Source organism: Heterocephalus glaber, unplaced genomic scaffold (genome assembly GCF_053883595.1).
Source record: "Heterocephalus glaber isolate CG9 unplaced genomic scaffold, H.glaber_assembly_v1.0 deba00001594, whole genome shotgun sequence".
NCBI lineage: Eukaryota > Metazoa > Chordata > Mammalia > Rodentia > Bathyergidae > Heterocephalus > Heterocephalus glaber.
This window is the reverse complement of record NW_028258369.1, coordinates 17,695,979-17,716,921: the sequence shown is the minus strand read 5'-3', so window position 1 is coordinate 17,716,921 and position 20,943 is coordinate 17,695,979. Positions and strand designations below refer to the sequence as shown.

The following is a 20,943-nucleotide window of genomic DNA, read 5'->3' as shown; positions in this document are numbered from 1 at the left end:
ATTGTTGGTGGGCATGGAGATGAGTACAACCACTGTGGAAAGCAATAGGGAGATTTCTCACCAAACTAAAAGTAGAAATTCCACTTGAAGCAGACATACTTCTCCTGGGTATCTTCCTAGAGGAACTAAAGTTATCGTACTACAGTGATACATGCACACCCATGTTTGTAGCAATATAAAACACAATAGTTAAATCATGGAAGTGGACTATATGCCCATCACAGATGCCTGAATAAAGAAAAGGTGAGATATAGATCTTTATAATGATATATAGATATATACCATAAAAGGATAATTTTGAGTCATCTGTGAGAAAATGGATGGATCTTGGGACCATAATGCTAAGTGAAATAAGTCAGTCTCAAAAGGTTAAACATCATATGGCATGTCTAACTTGAGAGACCCAAAATATAAATGAAGAGCAAAATACAGATACATGTCAAGAGACAGGGAGGAACTCTTTGTTGGGATGGGATAGGGTCGTGGGGGAAGGAGAGGCAAGAAAAGGGGTAGAGGGGAATAAAAATGATCAAGAGGCACGTCTTAGTTACTTTTCTTATTGCTGAGACAAAGTACCCGATGCCCAAAGTTAGAGGAGGGAAGGTTTATTTGTGCACAATTTGTAGGGGTTTTAGGTGAGAGTTGGTTGGCTCCAAGGCGGGGTGGCATGGCAGAGGGGCATCACAGGGCAGCAAAGCAGCAAAGAAGCAGCAAGTCACAAGCGACAAGCAGTGGCCCTCTTTTGCTCCTTATGTCCTATCCAGGCAACCCACCCTTGGAGGAGGCAGCAGTCACCCCGGGGTGGGGCACCTTTCATCCCAGCATCGCACCACGAACCAATCCCAGCCTCACATCCTTGATCCCAGCAGCACACACCCTGGATAAAGCAACCTCTGAAATGCCTCACCCACGACTGCATGAGGTCTGGGGGGACATCTCGACGCAAGCCAGAGTGCCTGTAAACTTAGGACTCAGAAGACGTGAGGGAGGAGAATCACCACAAGTTCTAGGCCAGCCTGGGCTACAAGTGACATGCTGTGTAAACAAAGAAAACCCTAGTAGAATTTTACGCATATGCTATCTCATTTTCTCGAAATAAATAGTTTTACCGCTCCCTTTCCACGCTGGAAAAATGTCGTAAAACACTTGTTACACTGTTGGCCGTGGTGGTACACGCCTGTAATCTCAGCTCTCTGGAAGCTGAGGCAGGAGGATCACCATGAGTTCATAACAAGACCCTGCCTCAAAAAGCAAAAAGCAAAACAGAATAAAACAAAAACTTGCTACACTGAAGAGAGCCTCAAAGACAATGATGTGCAATCCCTCCCAAGCCCGCTCTGCCTTATGAATTCATCAGTCTCAGATTGTATTGGTGCTCATGGAACAGGGGTAGTGCATCTCCTGAGCCAAGCGGCCCCTCCAATTTTAAAGGAGCCTGGGACACCTAGTGGAGCCAGTCTATTCACAGACCGCCTGAAGGCAGTGATTGCAGACTGGAAAACAAAACTGAGGGAACCTCAGTGGACAGTGGGGAGTGGGAGTGGGGTGGAAAAGCACCTTGGTGGTGTCAAGAAGTGAGTAGTCGGCCAGTGCATGAGAGAAATGTGTCGGAGGGAAAGATGGGGCACATCTGCACATGGTCTTAGGTAGGACCGGGTTAGCAGGAAGGAAGGGTCAGGGAAGACACAGATTGGGCACTGGCAGGGGGAGGGCCAGGACAGCATGGACCACTGAGTGGGGGTGGCCTTGGGAGCAGTGTGGAGGAAAGACCCTCTCCCTGGCGTGTGACCCGTGACAAGTGAGCATAGGCAGATAAAAGGGGTGGAGAAGAGGATGGGAAAGCTTTGGAGGGCTGTGAAGTAAATTCCCCCCTTCTCTAACCATAGCATGTTGGACTCGCCTTTCCCTCCCTCCCCCGTGGACCCGTCCACGGGGTGTTCTGTCACGTCAGAGCCTCTGTGCCCAGCCAGGGCTTTTATTGGCTGGTGACTTGCTGACCAAAGAAAGCCCAAGGGCGTGGCCACCTCAGGGACAGGTATATAAAGGGGGGTCAGGCCCACACGGGGCAGACCGCTGGGAGGAGCTCCCGGGAGAAGCATGGCCAGGTGTCCAGCAGGGCAGAGCAGCGGCCAGAGGACCAGGCCGAGAAAGAAGAGAAGAGGAATTTCAGGGCCTAAACTGAAGGGAAAGGCGAGTAGACATCCAAGCTCCTCCCCTTGGCCCCCTTGACAGCCCTCCCAAGAGGCCTGAGGTCCCCAGACTGTACCCTTCTCATGAAGCCCCTGCTCCCATGGCTCCGCCCTCTGTCCCCCAGCCAGTGCTCTTCTGTGACCTCCCCGTGTGCTTCCAGGTGGCCAAGAAGTCAAGCAGGGCCAGAAGACCCGGTCCCCGGACAGGGAAGAAGCTCTCTCCCCGAGCATCGCCACGTCCTCCTCGAGATAGAAGAAGGAAACCCCAGCAGGGTTTGGCGGTCCTCAGCACCAACAGGGGGAGCAGCCCCAGCAAGATGCGCCAGGGCAGCAGCAGGGCCCTGGGCGCCCGGAAACGCTGCACCAGGAGAGGCCCAAAGAGAAGCCCTGCCAAGCTGGGCCGCAACAGGTCCACCCGAGGCCGAAGCCGAGGCCGCAGAGCCCCAGCCTCGCGCAAGACAATGCCAATGCGCTAGGCCAAGAGAGGTGGCCAGACACCTCGCTACCATCTGAGAGGTGGCCAGAGGTCTGCCTGCCTCTGCCTCCACTGAGGTAGACCTGAAAGTGTCCACCCACGCTTCCCCGTGATGGGGCAATAAACTAACTCTTGGCGACCTGAGAATGTGTCTGTGTGCTGTCTGGGGGCGGGGAGGGGACAAGGGAGGCAGGGAGGGAGGGCAGGGGGAGAAGGGAGGAAGGTGGGATCCTGTTCCCAGGGATTGAAATTCGAGGGGGAGGGAGAGGGGGAGGGAGGGAGGGGAAGGGGAGGAGGGGGAGGGAGGGAACTGCAATGCGGGATGGGGGAATAGAAGTCAGGGGAAGGGAGGGAGGGAGGGAGGAGAGGGGAAGTGAGGAATGGAGGGAGGGAGGGAGGGGAGCAGGGAGGGAGGGAGGAGGGAGGGAGGAGGGAATGGAAGGAGGGAGGGTGAGGAAGAGCTGAGGGAGGGACGGAGAGGAGGCCTGGAGAGAGAGAGGGAGGGAGGGAGGGAGGGAGGGAAGGAGGGAACTGCAATGCGGCGTGGGGGAATAGAAGTCAGGGGTAGAGAGGGCCAGAGGGAAGCAAAGCCAGAGGGGGAAAGGGAGAGAAGGAGGGAGGAACAGTTCCCAGCCCTCGCGGGCAGCTCCCTGCCTCTCTTCCTGCCTCCCTCACGCTTTTCCTCCCTCTGCCCCCTCCATACCCCGACTTCTCATGCCCTGCGCCATGTGCAGTCCCCTCCCTCCCGCTATATTCCCCCTTTTCCTCCCACCCTCCCACAGTTCCTCCCTCCCTCCCTCTCTCTTTTCCTCCCTCCCTCCCTCTCTTCCCCTGACTTCTATTCCCCCATCCCGCATTGCAGTTCCCTCCCTCCCCCTCCTCCCCTTCCCCTCCCTCCCTCCCCCTCTCCCTCCCCCTCGAATTTCAATCCCTGGAAACAGGAGGATCCCACCTTCCTCCCTTCTCCCCCTGCCTTCCCTCCCTGCCTCCCTTGTCCCCTCCCCGCCCCCAGAGAGCACACAGACACATTCTCAGGTCGCCAAGAGTTAGTTTATTGCCCCATCACGGGGAAGCGTGGGTGTACACTTTCAGGACTACCTCAGTGGAGGCAGAGGCAGGCAGACCTCTGGCCACCTCTCAGATAAGCTGGAGGTTTCCCACCTCTCTTGGCATGGGACACTGACATCACCTTGCGCTGGACTGCGTCTCTCTGGCTCATCTTGGTGGCCTCTTTTGGCATGGCGTTTCTGTATCGACATGCATCGGGCTGGACCTCTACTGGCTCCCTTGGAGTTGCTCTGACGCATCTTGCAGGAGTTTCTTGTCAGGATGGTGACAATGGCCCAACCCTGCAGCCCCTTTCCCTCTTTGGTTGGGAATGCTGAGGGACAGGTTTTCTTCCAAACCACTGAAGGAAGGAGTCTCTGAGCCCTCCTGGTCACCTGGAAGGACACAGGCGGATCATAGAACAGCACTGGTTTGGGAGAAGAATGGGGAGGACTGACCTGAACAGGGGCTTCATGAGAAGGGGTACAGTTGTACCCCTTGCCTTTGAGAGCATGAGGATCATGGGGGACACCTAGATACAAACCACAACCCATACCCAAACTCAGATTTTAACAGCATAAGAAAAAGGAGCCAGGTACTCATGTGCCAGAAATTTTGCAGGTTGTGTGCATATGTGGAAAGACCATGTAAGACTGATGAATTCACTGAGCAAGGTGGGCTTAGGTTGGACTGCTTACCATTGTCTTTGACATTATGTTCTGTGTAACGTGTTTTTGACAAAGTATTTTCCCAGATGGAATGGGAGAATTAAAACTATTTGTTTACAGAAAATAGGATCACAAATACATAAAATTCTGTTAATGTAAAAAAATGCTTCTGTAACAATATTTAAATTAAGCAATGTTACTGGATACTCATATTTTTATACAAGCAATGAGTAATTGGAAATTGATAAAATGGTATAATTTAAAATAATATTAGAAAATGTACATTAAATGGGACAAAACTGACAAATGTTATACAAGATCTGTACAATGAAAACTAAAAAGCATTGAAAAGATAAATTAATGAAGATCAAATAAATAGAGGATATAAACCTTATTTATTACTTAGAAAACTGAATATTGCTACAGTTCCAATTCTGTTCAGTGCAATCTAAATTGTGTTATTCAGCTTTCCTGTCACTGAGATACAATACCCAACACCTACAATTTGAATAAGTTTATTTTGGCTCATGGTTTCAGAGTATTTAGTCCATGGTTTACCGACCCCAAGACAGAAACATCTTAGTGAAATGCATGATGGAGCAAAACTGCTTAGCTCATGGCAGCCAGAAAGCAGAGTAGGGGAACAGTGTCAGAGTAGAAGTGGCCAGGGATGAGATATAGTCCCCAAGGTTATGCTTTGTCATAGTTTTGGCCCAAAGTGTCCCTCAAAAGTGTCATGTGTTCAGAGATGGGGCTTTCAGCATTTGATTGGGTGATGGGGGCACTATCCTCAATAATAGATCAAATCCATTGATGGATTCATAAATGAATGTGCAGAAGAAGTGGGCACATGGCCTGGAAGAGTGGCTTTCCTTTGCCAAGCCCTTCCATCATGCTGTTTCTGCCTTGGAGCCAGCAAACCTTAGGCTGAACACTGTGAACCTGCAAGCCAAATAAACCTCTCCTTTTTAAAGTTGTGACTGTGGAGTATTTTGTCCCAGCAATGGAAAAATAACTAATACTTGCTTCTGCGACCCATCCAGATACATTCCAAAATGTGATTTACTAATTCTCTAGGTGGCTCCCGAGCCAAATAAGTTGAAAATTAAGCTTAACTGTGACACACATCAAAATTCCAAAAATTTTCCATAGAAATTGGGAGGCTAATTCTAACATATGTATAAAAATCCAAAGGACTTAGAACAGCTGAAGAAGCTTTTAAACAGGACACAGTTGGAGGCATTATCTGATTTCAAGGACTATAAAGTGACAATAATCAAAATAGCTTGGTAACTGTAGAAATACATTAGTGGGGCTGAGGAATTAGCTCAGTGGCTCCGAGCCTGCCTGGCAAGCACAAAGTCCTGAGTTCGATTCCCGGTACTGGAAAAAAAATGAAAAAAAAAAGAGAAATACATCAGTGGAACAGAATGACATTCAAGAATAGCTCCACATGTGCATGCATATATAGACAACTAATTATGAAAAGATGGAAGAGATTATTGGAGAGGAAGTATACTCTAAAACATCTGGGTCTGGAGCAATTCAATGTGCATATGGAAAAAGTAAACTTCCATCTATATTATATCTATCTATTTCTATATCCATATATAGATGGATATCTATTTCTCTGTCTATAATTTGTGAGGCAAGCCAACAGGTCAGAAAATCACACAGCATTTTTTTCTTAAGATATTTTATTCTATTTTTTATTAACATGTACAAATTACACATATTAACAGGGTTCTTGGGACATTCCAATAAATGCATACAGTATGAATTAATCAGTTCCATCTCCCCTCTATCTATTCTCCCTCTACATCCTTCCCAACTTCTAATGACCACTATCCTACATTTAGGTTGACACTTTTAGCTTCTACATATGAGACAGAACAGGCAGTACTTGTCTTGGTATGTCTGGGTTATTTCATTTATCATGATGTCCTTCCACCCATTTTGTGACAAATGGCAGGATTTCATTCTTCTTAATGGAGAATGATATTCTATTGTGTACATATACCATCTTTTCTTTATCCAATCATCCATTGACTGGTGCCTATGCTTATTCCATGTCTTAGCTATGGTGAATAGTGCCACAATAAACATGGGCATGTAGGTATCTATTTGGTATTCTGATTTAAATTATTTTGGATGCATACCCAGAATGAGATAGCTAGATCATATAGTAAATCTATTTTCACGTTTTTGAGGAACTTCCCTACTATTTTTGGAAATGGCTGTATTAATTAACATTCTCACTGACAAAGTGTGAGAGTCTTTTTCTCTGCATTGTCACCAGCATTGCTATTTTTTGCTTTTTGATGATAGCCATTCTAACTCGGGAGTGATGGTATCTCACTGCAGTTTCGATTTGCATTTCCATGATGGTTAGTGATATTGAGTATTTTTTCATGCATTTGTTGGTTATTTCTTCTTTTCTGAAAGTGTCTACTCATGCAGCTTTTCTACATTACAGTTTTGTAGCAGAATCCCTCCTTTTCTAGGAAACCCCAGTTTTTCTCTTAGTCCTTCAACTGATTGGAAAAGTTTCACCTATATTACGCAGTGGCACCTTAGTTTACGAACTTCATTTTTTCCACGATTCTAGTCACAAACTGAATTGGTCGTGAACTGAATCAAATCTCCCCATAAGGTCAACATTGAACCTAACCATTGAATTTGATTTTGTTCATGACCAATTTGGTTTGCAAACAGAATCATGGAAAGAATTAAGTTCATGAGCCAAGGTACCACTGTAGAAGCTAATCTATTTTACTTGAAATAAACTGATCATAAATGTTAATCACATCTACAAAATACCTTCACAGACAAATCTATACTATTGTTTGAGCACACAACAGAGTATTATAGCCTAGATAAGTTAACACATGAAGTTAACTATCACACATACCTTCCTTCATATAACAATATAGCTCAAAATGAATCATAGGCCTAAATACCAAAACTAAATCTATATCTAATAGAAAACAAGAAAAATATGATTATCTTGGGGTATATCTTAGTCAAGCTGCTATATCAAAATGTCATAAACTCATAGTTGAAAGAAAAGTTTATTTCCTCTCAGTTCTGAAGGCTAGAAGTCCCCAGTAAAGGTCTGGAAGGGTCAGTTCCTAGTGATGGATTAATCTTCAGCTTGTAAATGGCTGTTTCTCGTCATGTCCTTTCATGGCCTTTCTACAGTGTGTGCACACAGAAAGGAGAGGGAAGAGAGAGAGAGAGAGAGAGAGAGAGAGAGAGAGAGAGAGAGAGAGAGAGAGAGAGAGAGCTCTCTTGTATCTCGTCTTACAAGAATACTAATCCTATCAAACCAGGGCTCCACTTCATTTAACCTTAATTACTTCCTTAGAGACCCTATCTTCAAATACAGCACACTAGGGGTTAGGGTGTCACATAAAAATTTGTGGAAGGACATAAACATTCAGTCCATAACATTATACCCCTTACCCCCAAATGCATGTCCCTCTAACATGGAAAATACATTCATTCCATCCTCAAATTATAGAAATGGAAAATACATTAGTGATTGCCAAGGGGATTAGAAGAAAAGCATGGAAAACTGAGCAGCAGAAGTAACAAAACAAATAAATAAGTCTCTTGACAAAGCCAAAACAGAAATCACACAGATAATTAAAGAGATGGTAACCATAATGAAGGAAAAGTTTAATGAGTTTAGAGTAGATACACATAAAATAATAGAAAAGCTTAAGAAAGATATGGAAACCATGACATGGAAACCACAAATTCCCAACATAGAAAATAACTGTAGTACATAAAACAGACTCAAATAAAAATCCAGGAGATTAAAAATTCTACTGAAAGTATATGCAGCAGAGTCAACCAATGTGAAGTGGAATTGAAGAGAAGAAGAGAGGTGGAGTAGAAGACAGGTTTGTAGTTGGCCATCATGAAATGAAAAGTTGCTTTAAATTAGCAAGTCATCATGAAAAATCAATGCAACAGCTACTAGATGATGCAAAAACTAATATAAGATTAATTAGAATCAATGAAAATCAGAGAATAACACAAAGAGCATAAAAAAACTGTTCACAGAAGTAATAGCAGAAAATTTTCTAAGCATGGAAAAAGAATTTGACATACAAATAAGTGCAGCTTATAGAACTCCAAATAGCAAAGATCAGAAAAAACTACACCAAGGCATATAATAGTCAAGATTCCAGAAATTAAACACAAGAACAGAACATTAAAAGCTGCTAGAGAAAAGAAATAAATCACCTATAAAGCAAAGCCCATTAGAATCATAGCAGACTTCTCAACACAAGCTCTTAAGTCAAGGAGAGCTTGGAGTGAAATATTTCAAGTCCTAAAAGAAAACAACTTCCAACCTAGATTGATGTGTCTTCTTCCAAAATTATCTTTCAAAATTGAAAGACAAACAAGATACTTTCATGATAAAGAACACCTGAAGAAATTCATAGCCACCAAACCACCACTCCAAGGTGTTCTGAAGGACATTCTAGGAAAGGACAGTGCACACAACAATTCCAAGGATCCCAAATAGAATGAATTCACCAGGAAAGACAAGCAATTAAATGGAAGGGAAAAAAGGGAACCAACAATAGGAAAATAATATAAATAATGACAAGGATAACTCAATAGCGATCAGTCATAGCCATCAGTATGAATGGTTTCAATCCACCTATCAAAAGAAACAAATTGGCAGAATGGATCAAGAAACAAGATCCAACAATATGCTGCATACAAGAGAAACATTACCTAAAAAAGAAATTCATAGACAGAAAGTCAAAGGATAGAAAATAATACTCCATGCAACAGTCCAGAAAAGAGCAGGCTTAGCTATTCTATTTGCAAACAAAGTGGATTTCAAGCCATGACTAATCAGAAGAGAGAAAAAATGTTGCTACAAACATGTTAAGGGAACAATCCAAGAGGAAAAGAAAACAATCATAAATATATATGTACCAAATACCAGCGCACCCAACTATATAAAGCAAACATTAGACTGGAAGTCCCATTTGACCCAGCTATTCCCCTGTTGGTTATCTCCCCCAAAGAATTAAAAGAATCATACCACAGTGATATATGTGCACCCATGTTCATAGCAGCACAATTTGTAATAGCTAAAACTTGGAAACAGCCCAAATGCCCATCAACTGGATACTGGATCAAGAAAATGTGGTTTTTTGGGCTGGGGATTTAGCTCAGTGGTTCTGCTGCCTGCCTCGCAAGCTCAAGGACCTGAGTTCGATCCCTGGTACCAAAAAAAAAAAAAAGAAGAAAAAAATGTGTTTTTTTTATAAAATGGAGTACTACTCAGCCATAAAAAGTGAGAAATTAGAGACATTTATAGGTAAATGGAGGCACATTGAGGTGATACTCTTAAGGGAAATAAATAGGACACACGTGTGTAAATACCAAATAGTTTCTCTAGTGTGAGAAACTGAAAGTGTAAATAAGGACTAAAAGGTATAATAGACAGTGTGAAATAGGAAGAAAAAGAGCAAAGGGGAAGGGGAAGTGGGAGGGGTAGGGGAAAGGGAAGAAGGGAATGGAATTAATATGAGAAAATGAAAAAATGGAAACAAAGTCTTTGTAAATAGGGAGTGATGGAGGGGCTGAAGGGAGGGCAGGGGAAGGGGGAAAAATAAGAACCAAGAGAGATTATGTAAGGGTGCAAATTTCCAATGATGAATGTCATTATGTTGTATACCTAAAATGTACCAACAAAATAAAAATTAAAAAAACAAACATTAATGGATATGAAAAATCAGATTAGCACTAATACAATTATAGTGAGGGAACTCACTATCTGACTGTCACATAGAGATAGATCAACTAGACAAAAAAAATCAACAAAGACATATCAGAGTTGAACCAAACCCGATGTCTACAGAGTGTTCCACCCCACAACATCAGAATACACATTGTTCTCAGCTGCACATGGGACGTTCTCCAAAATAAGCCACATACTAGCTCATAGAATGTGCTTAAGTAAATGCAAAGGAATTGAAATTGTCCCATTCATATTATCAGATAATAGTGCAATGAAATTGGAAATCAATAGCAGAAGAAACCACAAAATTACATAAACACATGGAAAGTAAATAATATCCTCCTGAACAACCAATGGGTCACAGATGAAATTAAAGAAGAAATTAGATAGTTTCTACAATTAAACAATAATGCCAATGCAACATACTGGAATGTAAGGGACACAATGAAAGCAGTCCTATGAGGGAAATTTATAACGGTGATTTCCACATCAGAAAAACAGAGCCAACTCAAATAAATAACCTAATGTTGAACCTCAGGCTTCTAGAATAAGAAGAACAAGTTAAACCCAAAGCTAGCACAAAGAAGGAAATTATAAATATCAAAGCAGAAATTAATGCAATTGAGAGTAAGAAAACAATACAAAGAATCAATGAATTGAAGAGTTGGGTCATTGAAAGATAAGGATCCAACCAAAAAATAAAACTACAGGCCATTCTCCTTAATAAACATAGATGCAAAAATCCTCAATAAGGTATTGGAAAAGAGAATGTAGCAAATCATCAAGAAGGTTGTACACCATGACCAAATAGGATTCATCACAGGGAAACAGAGATGGTTCAATGTATGCAAATCAATAAATATAATAAAACATATCAACGAACCAAGAATCAAAACCACATGATCATCTTCATAGATGCAGAAAAAGCATTTGACAAAGTCCAACACTTATTCATGATAAAAAAAAACCCTACAGAAAATTGTAATAGATGGTCTTTATCTCAATTTGATAAAGGCTATCTATGACACACCAACAGCCAACATCATACTAAATGGTCAAATATTAAAAGCTTTCCCTCTAAAATCAGGAACAAGACAATGATGTCCACTATAACCTCTCCTATTCAATATTGTTCTGAGAACATTAGCCAGAGCAATTAGACAAAAGAAAGAAATAAAAGGAACAAGGATAGGAAAGGAAGAATTTAAATTATTGCTATTTGCAGATGACATGATACTCTACATTGAAGCCCCGAAAAACTCCACCAAAAGACTTCTATATATTTTTTGTATTAAATTCTTTTATTGGTACATTGTAGGTATACAACACATTTACATTTCTCATTGAGAATTGTACCTTTATATAATGCATCTTGGTTCTTATTTTTTCCCCATTCCTAGCCCTCCCTTCACGCCCTCCACCCTTCCCTATTTACAAAGACTTTATTTCCATTTTTTCCATTTCTCATCATTTTTTCCTTTCCCTTCTTTCCTTTTCCCTGCCCCTTCTACTACCCCTACCCCTTTGGACCTTTTCTTCCTATTTTGCATTATCGATTATTCATTCTAATAATTGGTACATTTTAGGTACACAATATAATGACATTCATCATTGGAAATTTGCACCTTTACATAGTCTCTCTTGGTTCTTATTTTTCACCCTTGCCCAGCCCTCCCTTCAACCCCTCCAGTCCTCCCTATTTATGAAGATTTTGTTCCTATTTTTCCATTTTCTCATATTAATCCCATTCCCTTCTATCCTTTCCCCTAGCCCTCCCACTTCCTTCCCCTTTGCCCCTTTTCTTCCTATTTCACATTACCTATTATACATTTAGTCCTTATTTACACTTTCAGTTCTCACACCAGAGAAACTATTCATTATTTATACATGTGTGTCCTATTTATTTCACTTAAGAGTATTGCCTCAGTGTGCATCCACTTAGCTGTAAATGTCTCTAATTTCTCATTTTTCATGGCTGAGTAGTACTCCATTTTATTAAAAAACCACATTTTCTTTATCCAGTCTCCAGTTGATGGGCATTTGGGCTGTTTCCAAGTTTTAGCTATTACAAACTGCACTGCTATGAACATGGGCACATATGTATCACTGTGGTATGATTCTTTTAATTCTTTAGGGAAGATCCCCAGCAGTGGACTAGTGGGGTCAAATGGGACTTCCAGTCCTAGTTCTTTGAGGTATCTCCATACTGATTTGCACAGTGCTTGCACCAGTCTACACTCCCACCAGCAGTGGAGCAGGGTTCCTCTTTCCCCACAGCCCCACCAGCATTTGTTATTGGTTGATTTCATGATAACAGCCATTCTTTCTGGAGTGAAGTGGAATCTTAGCGTTGTTTTCATTTGCATCTCTTGAATGACCCGTGATGTTGAACATTTTTTCATGTATTTATTTGCTATTTCTACTTCTTTGTCTGAGAAATAAGACTTCTATATTTAATAACCAAATTCAGCAGTGTAGCTGGAAAAAAAAGTCAAGACTCAAAAATAAATAGCATTTCTGTACACAAATAGTAAACTCACTGAGAAAGAAATTAAGGAAACCACACCCTTCACAATAGCATTAGAAAAAATGAAATACTTAGGAATTAATCTAATGAAGGAAGTAAAAGACCTTTACATGGAAATGTACAGTAAGCTGAAAAAAAAGAGATCAAGAGAATATCAGAAAATGGAAAGATATCCCTTGTTCTTGGGTAGGATGACCCAATATAGAGAAAAGGGCCATACTTCCAACTTTTATACAATTTTTAACAATTTTATACAGATTTAATGCAATCCCAATCAAAATACCAATACCATATCTCACAAAATTAAAGAAAAGAATCCTAAAATTCATTTGTAATTGGAAGAGACCTAGAATAGCAAAAGGAATTCTGGGCAACAAAGGCAAAGCAGGGGGCATCACAATCCCTGACTTGAAATTATACTACAAAGCTACCATGATAAAAACAGCATGATACTGGCAAAAAACAAAAAACAAACACACACACACACACATACACACAAAAACCAGACCTGAGGATCAATGCAACAGATTATAAGATGCAGAAACAACTTTGAACACAGCCATCTTATCACTGACAAAGGGGCCAAACACTCAAACACCTTCACTGGAAGAAAGATAGCCTCTTAATAAATGGTGTTGGAAAAACTACCTTTCCATATGCCAAAGATTAAACTGAGACCCATGTCTCTCACTATGCACCAAATTAAAATGGAAATGGATCAAAGACCTAAATATTAAAACAGAAAGCCTAGATCTATTAGAAGATAGAAGAGTTAGAACTCTTGAAGAAATAAGTGTAGGCAAAGATTTTTTAAAAACCTGATCACACAGGAAATAATACAAAGAATCAACAAATGGGATCTCATTTTCTTAAAGAGCTTTTGCACAGCAAAAGAAGCCACCAACAGTGTGAAGAAACAACCCAAAGAGTGGGAAAAACTTTTTGCCAGCTGTTCCTCAGACAAAGGACTACTATCCAGAATATGTAAAGAACTCAAAAAAATCAGATCTCCCAAATTCAAAGACCCAATCCAAAAATGGGCATCTGAAATGAATAGACACTTCTCAGATGAAGAAGCAAAAATGGCAAATAAATGTATGAAAAAATGTTCAACATCACTGGTCATTCAAGAGATGCAAATGTAAACAACACTGAGATTTCATCTCATTCCTGAAAGAATGGCTGCTATTAAGAAATCAAGAAATAGCAAATGCTGGCAGGGCTGTGGGGAAAGAGGAACCCTGCTCCACTGCTGGTGGGAGTGCAGACTGGTGCAAGCACTGTGCAAATCAGTATGGAGATACCTCAAAGAACTAGGACTGGAAGTCCCATTTGACCCAGCTATTCCCCTTCTTAGTATCTTCCCAAAAGAATTAAAAGCATCATACCACAGTGATATATTAACATCCATGTTTATAGCAGCTCAATTTGTAATAACTAAATCTTAAAAACAGCCAAAATGCCCATCAATGGATGAATGGATAAAGAAGATGTGTTTTTTTTCATATTTTTATACAATGGAATACTACTCTGCTATAAAGAAGGATAAACTTGAGGCATTTATAGGTAAAGGAATGCACTTTGAAACCACACTTTTAAGTGAAATAAATCGAACACACATGTTTAAATATCACATTGTTTCTCTGTTGTGAAAAACTGACAGTGTAAACAAAGACTGAAATGTATAATAGATATTGGGAAATGGGAAGGAAATTTTCAAATGGCAAGGGGAACAAGAGAGGGGAAGGGAGAAAGAAGGAAGGGAAAAGAAAAAAGACAATAGAAGGAAAAAATTGAAACAAAACTTTTGTAAATAAAGAGGGGAAGAAGGTTGAAGGGAGAGGAGGGGAATGGAAAAATAGAAGAATCAAGATATATCTTGTACAGGTATAAATTCCAGTGGTATAATTATGTATATCTAAAATGTACCAATAAAATAAACTTTTTAAAAAAGAATGTAACCTCTAGAACCAGAAAAAACAAGAAATGTCAATAATCAGGTGGGGGGGGCAGTTATGAGGGTAAATATTGTTGGAAATGAGTGGAATCTGTAAGACTAAAGGTCAAAGGAATGACAAATAAACACTGCATTGTAATTGACAAGAGTGTTTCCAATAGGGGTGTGGTTTAATCTAAAGGTACTATTCATGTACACTAAATTGAGTCATTAATTAAATGGATAGTGGATGGTGGGAGCCAGGTCTCTCACAGATGGAGTGGGAAGCTATAGATAAGCAAGAGGACATGGCCAGAATGATTCTTATGGAAATGGATTATAGTTGAAGATATCAGTATAAAATCCCATTCAATTTAATATAAAAATTAGTGTTTACATACATAAATGTTTGTATGTATCTGTATATACAGGTTTTATACACACACACACACACATATTTCACTGTGCTGTCAGCAAAGAAGGCTGGTAACTAACAACTCCCCAGTAGCAATGAGCTCTCCTAGCAATGAGATTAGATTTCTAGAACTATTTCCCAACAGAAGGAACCAGACCTTGGAGAAATGGTTGAATTTAGAACTTGGGTTGGACAAATATAAGACAATCCTGGAGCCACATTGTTATGGTATCCAAAACGTCCCCCAAAAGGCTCGTTGTCTTGGGTGCCACCTACTGAGCTTTGGGGGAGTGATGGATCACAAGGCCTCTGACCTCATCAGTTAGTTCATCCATCCATTAGTTCATTGTTCCTTGGGCTTACTGGGAGGTGGCCTAATTGGATGCCATGCTCCACTGGGGACATGGTTTTGAGAGGTATATTTTGTCCCAGCCCCTTCTGGGGTTCCCTTTCCTCTCTCCCCTCACCCCCCTCCCTCCTCTCTCTCTCCTCTTCCTGGCTGCCATGAAGTGAGCAGCTTGCCTTTGCTACTTCCTTCTCCCACTATGTTTCTGCTTCACCATAGGCCCGGTAGCAATGGAGTCAGCCAACCATGGAGGGAAACTCCTGAAATTCTTTGCCAAAATAAATCTTCCCTCCTTTAAGTTGTCACTCGCAAGCATTTTATCACATTGACAAAAAGCTAACTAATACAATTATGTAGCTCAGGACCACAGTGTTGCATTCGGCAAAATTCAGAGTATGGAAAAAATACAAGGCTTGTTTTTTTTAACAACAAAAAACAATTTTAAGGATAAAGAGATCATGTTTACAAGACATGAGAAGGAAATCCACAGATTTAAAAAGGTGTTAGGGACATAACTAAAAAAATACTATGTATACACCATATTTAGATGTTCATTCATAGAAATAACCAATATGTAAGTCTGTCAGAAAATGCATGAAAATAGCTGCACATTTAATGGTCATTTATTTCTTTTTCAGAAATTATAACTATTTGGCTTGCTTTATTTTTAAAAAGCCCTAATCTTTTAGATTACGGTTATTGGAATATTTCCAGATGAAATAGTATGATAGTTTCATTCCAGTGGCTGGGGTGCAGGTGGGTGCAGTCTCTGACTCGAACCAAATCTGTATTTAAGGCTCCTGATGCTGAGTGTCAGGCATGATGAGTTTGTTATATTAATCTGTCTAATGTATGTTTGAGGCATTATAAAAAGTTTCCATCGTAAATACTATGACATTGCAGGTGAAATCCTAAGGCACTGACCACATTTTAGAAACAAAATAAAAGAATGAATAAATTGGTCTAAAAAGAAATTGAAATCATTAAACTACCCAAAATAAAATTGTATCAAAACTCAAGCCACCTGCCACTGTTCCAGGACAAGACAGTTTTGGAGACTAGTTCCACGAAATGGTCAGGGGAAACTAATCACCATCTGATGTCAACCCTTCTATAGCACACAAAAAGATGACAGTTGTTCAACTCACTCTCCCAGGCTAGCTTTCCTGGATGCAAAACCATATGCAGGACCCCGCCCCACACCATTATAAGAACAGCAATTTACTACATTAATTACAGCCTACACAAATTACTAGCATTATGTACATAGTAGCAAATTAAATGAACAAACTGGATTTTTTCCAAGAAATGAAAAGAGATGTAACATTAGAAGAAAGAAAGAAAGAAAGAAAGGAAGAAAGAAAGAAAGAAAGAAAGACCCCCCCACTGTAATTCCTTATATAGAGAATACATCAGGGAGAAAAAAAATTTGGTCCTATCAGTAGGTATATAGAAAAAGCTTTAGAGAGAAATTCAACCGGAGCTTATGATAAAAACATTAATTCAATGAATATAAAAAAGAAACTTTCATTTCCTAAAACTAACAGCAAACATACTTAAATGAGAGATGTTGGAAGAATTTCTGTTAAAGTTAAGAATAAGATGTAGATATATGCTATTGCCTGTATGTTTCAAAACAGCGCTGAGACATAATGCCAGAGCTGTGAATACTAAAAGGGGGATAAGAATAGTGGGAAGTGATAATGTCTAGTGACTACATCATTATCTTGAATATTCAAGGGAATGAGCATGTGGAATATTGAAATGAACAAGACTTCAGAACTAGGTGGAAAACAGACTGCTAAAGCAAAATACAAATCTTTGCCACACAAAACACTGATTGCAACAATGAATAGACAATATGGTGTTTAAAATGGTAACTAAATCCCAGAAATATCAAAAAAGAAGCCCAAGAAAAACATACACATTCTTTATAGAGACACGTATAACAATGTACTGGCAGATTCAGATGAAAGAAGTCTGACATAAATAGAGCAGTATGTCGTATTCACTGGTAGAGAACAGAAGAAAGTAAAGCTCTCAATTTTCCTTAAATTTCTTATAATTCATGGCCTTACTTGTAGCTGACAAAATGACAAAATGACAAATGAGTGTGGGCTACTGTTTTGTACTTTCCAAATCAGCCCTGAAAAACATTAGGGGCGGCATGGGGTGGGAGGGAGACCGAAGGAACCACACATAAACAAGTAAATCTAAAAAAAACATAGTATGAGAAAGTCGTGGAGGGGCCTGAAGACTGAACTGGTACTTGTGTTTGGGGTGCAGGCAAGGAAGTGAGCGGGCACTGTAGACTGCATAGATGGCAGATGACCGCATGAGTTGGAGGAAGAGCTAACATTACTGCCGCTACTTCCCTGTGAAGTCTGCAGCATCCCCTCACCCCACAGGGGCCAGTAGGCTCAGGGTAATATCAGAACAGCAAGAAAGGAGAGACAGTAGGTGTCTGAGGTTGTGTTAATAGCCCCCCCAAACCACCTCAGTGTGTGGTCTGGCTTTTCAAAACAGTTATTATTTTAACAATATAAAGAATGCACTTGAAACAGAAGAGTGAGTATAACAGTGAATCATGCACAGTAAGAATAGATATTACTTAATCAAATTCAGTAATATTTCGGTTCAGATTCATGAACGCTTCTGTTTGTGAACAATTCGGTTCACAAACAGAAGCAGTTGGAAAAACTTTGCTTCCATCGAGAACTCCACATAGGATGACAAACATGACTGCGACCATCTTCCCAGAATAGTGGAACAGACTGAGTTTGTGAACTGAGGCATCACTGTAAGTATTTGTAGTCCACATACATTAATGTATAAATATAAACACATACAATATAATACATTGTACATGTAAAATTTACATGTTTACATGCATATATGTTTATGTATATAAATACATGTAAGTATAATCTATCCATACACTTTATATAGAATTGACATATATGTGGTAGAAATGTAAAATACTTTTCCTACTCTAAATGAGAGTTTAAAAGTGAAAATCGCCTCACTGGCCTGTGAATGTTACGTAACTCCAAAAACATAAATAAGACTAGACTCGATTCCCTGCTGCCACTCACCAGCTTTGGTGTTAACATCAATCTTTTAGAAGGAGAGGGTTGGAAATGCTACCTCTGGCTGGTGAAAGGATCCCACAGGAAGGCATGGCCTGTCCTCCACCAGGCCACCATAATCTGGGGGACTAGAGCATGGCCTCTGCCATCAGCACTGGAGACCCAGGCAACACTGTCAACCTGACCATTCATTCCCCCCACCACCTCAGGACCTCAGGGGTCTCTGGACCTCAGGGTCTCTGGGAGTCCCAAGGGGGTAGACTGAGGAGGGCACAGGACTGGGGTACAGCCTCTTCCAGGAACCAACTTGAGAAGTGAGGGAGGATGGACAGGATCCAGAGAATCCCGTTCTGCCCCTGCTGTCAGCCTTGGGAGGCCCCAGGCATGGTGCTGGTCATGAGCTCCACTTACTTCAGCTCCATGGGGTTGGAGTAAGGTGAGGACCTTGTTCTGAGATTCACTCTGCAGGTGGGTGAAGCAGAGAGGGCCCTGACTCTGTTAGGTCAAGGTGAGGTGCTGTGGGGGGATTGAGGAAGTCCCCTCCCCATAGAGGGTCTCCAAACAATTCAGCTCAGCCTCTGTTGTCTTCCCTAAGCCACCTGGGTCTGACTTGTGAGGTGGCCCTGAGACTCAGAGCCTTGGTCTGAGGAAAGCTGACTGAGGTCTGAAGGGGAACAGGGTCCAGGTTCTGCAAGGAACAAAGGGAAGGACCCTGAGGGAAGACAGGGGGGCCAGAAAGCATCCCATTTCACCACTGCTGTCAACCACAGGAAGCTCAGGTCATGGTGGCCAGATGTGTTGTCCCCTAACTTCCACTTTGGGTTGGAAGAGATGGGAGGGTCTTGATCAGAAGGGACAGAGTACAGATTGAGGAAGAAGAACTTAGACTCCAGAACAGGGCCGAGACCCTACAGAAATTTGCCCCTGCTGTCAGCACTGTATTTCTGGACTTCTGCATCTGGACCTGAGAGAAGATAGAGCATTGGTAGAAGAATAACTTCAGGTGATGCAGGGAAAGTGCTGAGCCCTTCCTGGAGTCAGAGTGAGAACTGAAGGGACCCAGGGGACAGAAGGACCAGTCCTACCCCTGCTATCACTCTGAAGTATGTCCTGAATCCCTGCTGTCTTCACTCTACTGAAGATCAGAGAGGGGGACTCTGGTCAGCAGAGGAATGGGGTCTACATCCTGTCAAGAGTCAACAGGAGGACTCACAGCATTAAGGGGACCTGCACTCCAGATCAGACAGTGACCTCCAACCTGCTGTCAGCCAACCCTGGGAGGTCTTCAGCATGGTGGCTCAATGCAGTGCTTCCTGCTGTCTGCCCTTGGGGTGTCAGGGAGGAGTGGGCCTTGGTCTGAGAGGTATGGCCTCAAGTCAGCAGATCTAAGACATGAGAAATCCAGCCCTGCTGTCAGGCCAGGACCACGAGGAAGTCACTATACCCCACTTCCACCTCTGGGGTCTCAGGACATGGTAGCCTTGGCCACAAGATGCATCTGCAGGTCAGCAGAGGGAAATGGCCCAGACCCTCTGAGGAGGAAATATGCCTATGGGGGCATGCTCCAGACTAAGGAAGCACCCTGGAATGTGCTCCTTCTGTTGGCCTTGAGAAACCCCCATGCAGGGGTGTCCAGATGTGCTGCATCCTCACTTCTGTCTCCTTGGTCTCAAGGAAGTGACGCTTGGTGTAAGGGCCACCACTAGGTCAACAGAAGGAGGAAGTCAGGATCTGCCAGGAATCAAGGTGAGAACCTTCATGAGGACTGAAGGCATGAAGGCACCCAACATCCCCCTAAATAAGGGACCTCACAGAACCTGAATTCCCCTATTGTCAGGCTGAGGACCCACAGAGGAAGGCTGCATGTGAACTGCCCTCAATTCTGCTTCATTGTTGGAGATGAGAAGTCTCAGGAAGGTGATTTGGTCCAAGAAGTGACAACAACTCACCAGAGAGAGCTACATGTAGATATCAAAGGAAGGAGTCCCAGGAACTTCCAGACCCAAGGTATGGACCCTCCACAAGGACTGAAGATGTCCCAAGCCCAGAAACAATGGATGCCAGAGTCTACCTGTCCGATGGGGCCGGCCCTAGGAGGGCCTAAGTGGCATGCTCACTTCTACCATGGCAGAGGTATTAGTCAGTGCTTACAGAGCTTGCAGGGCTGGGGCACGGCTCCTCGAAAGACTGCACATACTCTGAATCAGATTTAATGCAGGATACAGAAATTTACAAGATTGGGCTACAATGGCCACCCACAGAGCCAAAGGTCGAAGAGTGGAAAAGATCTGTCCCTGAGTTAGAGATCCAAAGGATCCAGCTGAAGGCCTGGGGCCCACAGCAATGTCCCTGTAGGAGTCTGCCTCAGGAGGCCAAAGGATCAACAACAGAAGACCCAGGGGTCTGCACTGGGAGGTCAAAGTGTTGATGCTAAAAGCTAGAGTCTGTGCAGACAGGCCAAAAGGCCAGTGCTGAAAG

At 42.0% G+C, this 20,943-nt stretch overlaps 1 long non-coding RNA gene across 1 annotated transcript; it reads left to right on the top strand.

The window, feature by feature from the left end:
- The first annotated feature begins 1,585 nt into the window (after positions 1-1,585).
- LOC147823303 (uncharacterized) lies at positions 1,586-2,472 on the top strand. The gene is made up of 2 exons (XR_015444162.1): positions 1,586-2,190; positions 2,351-2,472. It is a non-coding gene; the product is annotated as an uncharacterized LOC147823303 (long non-coding RNA).
- Positions 2,473-20,943: the final 18,471 nt, after the last annotated feature.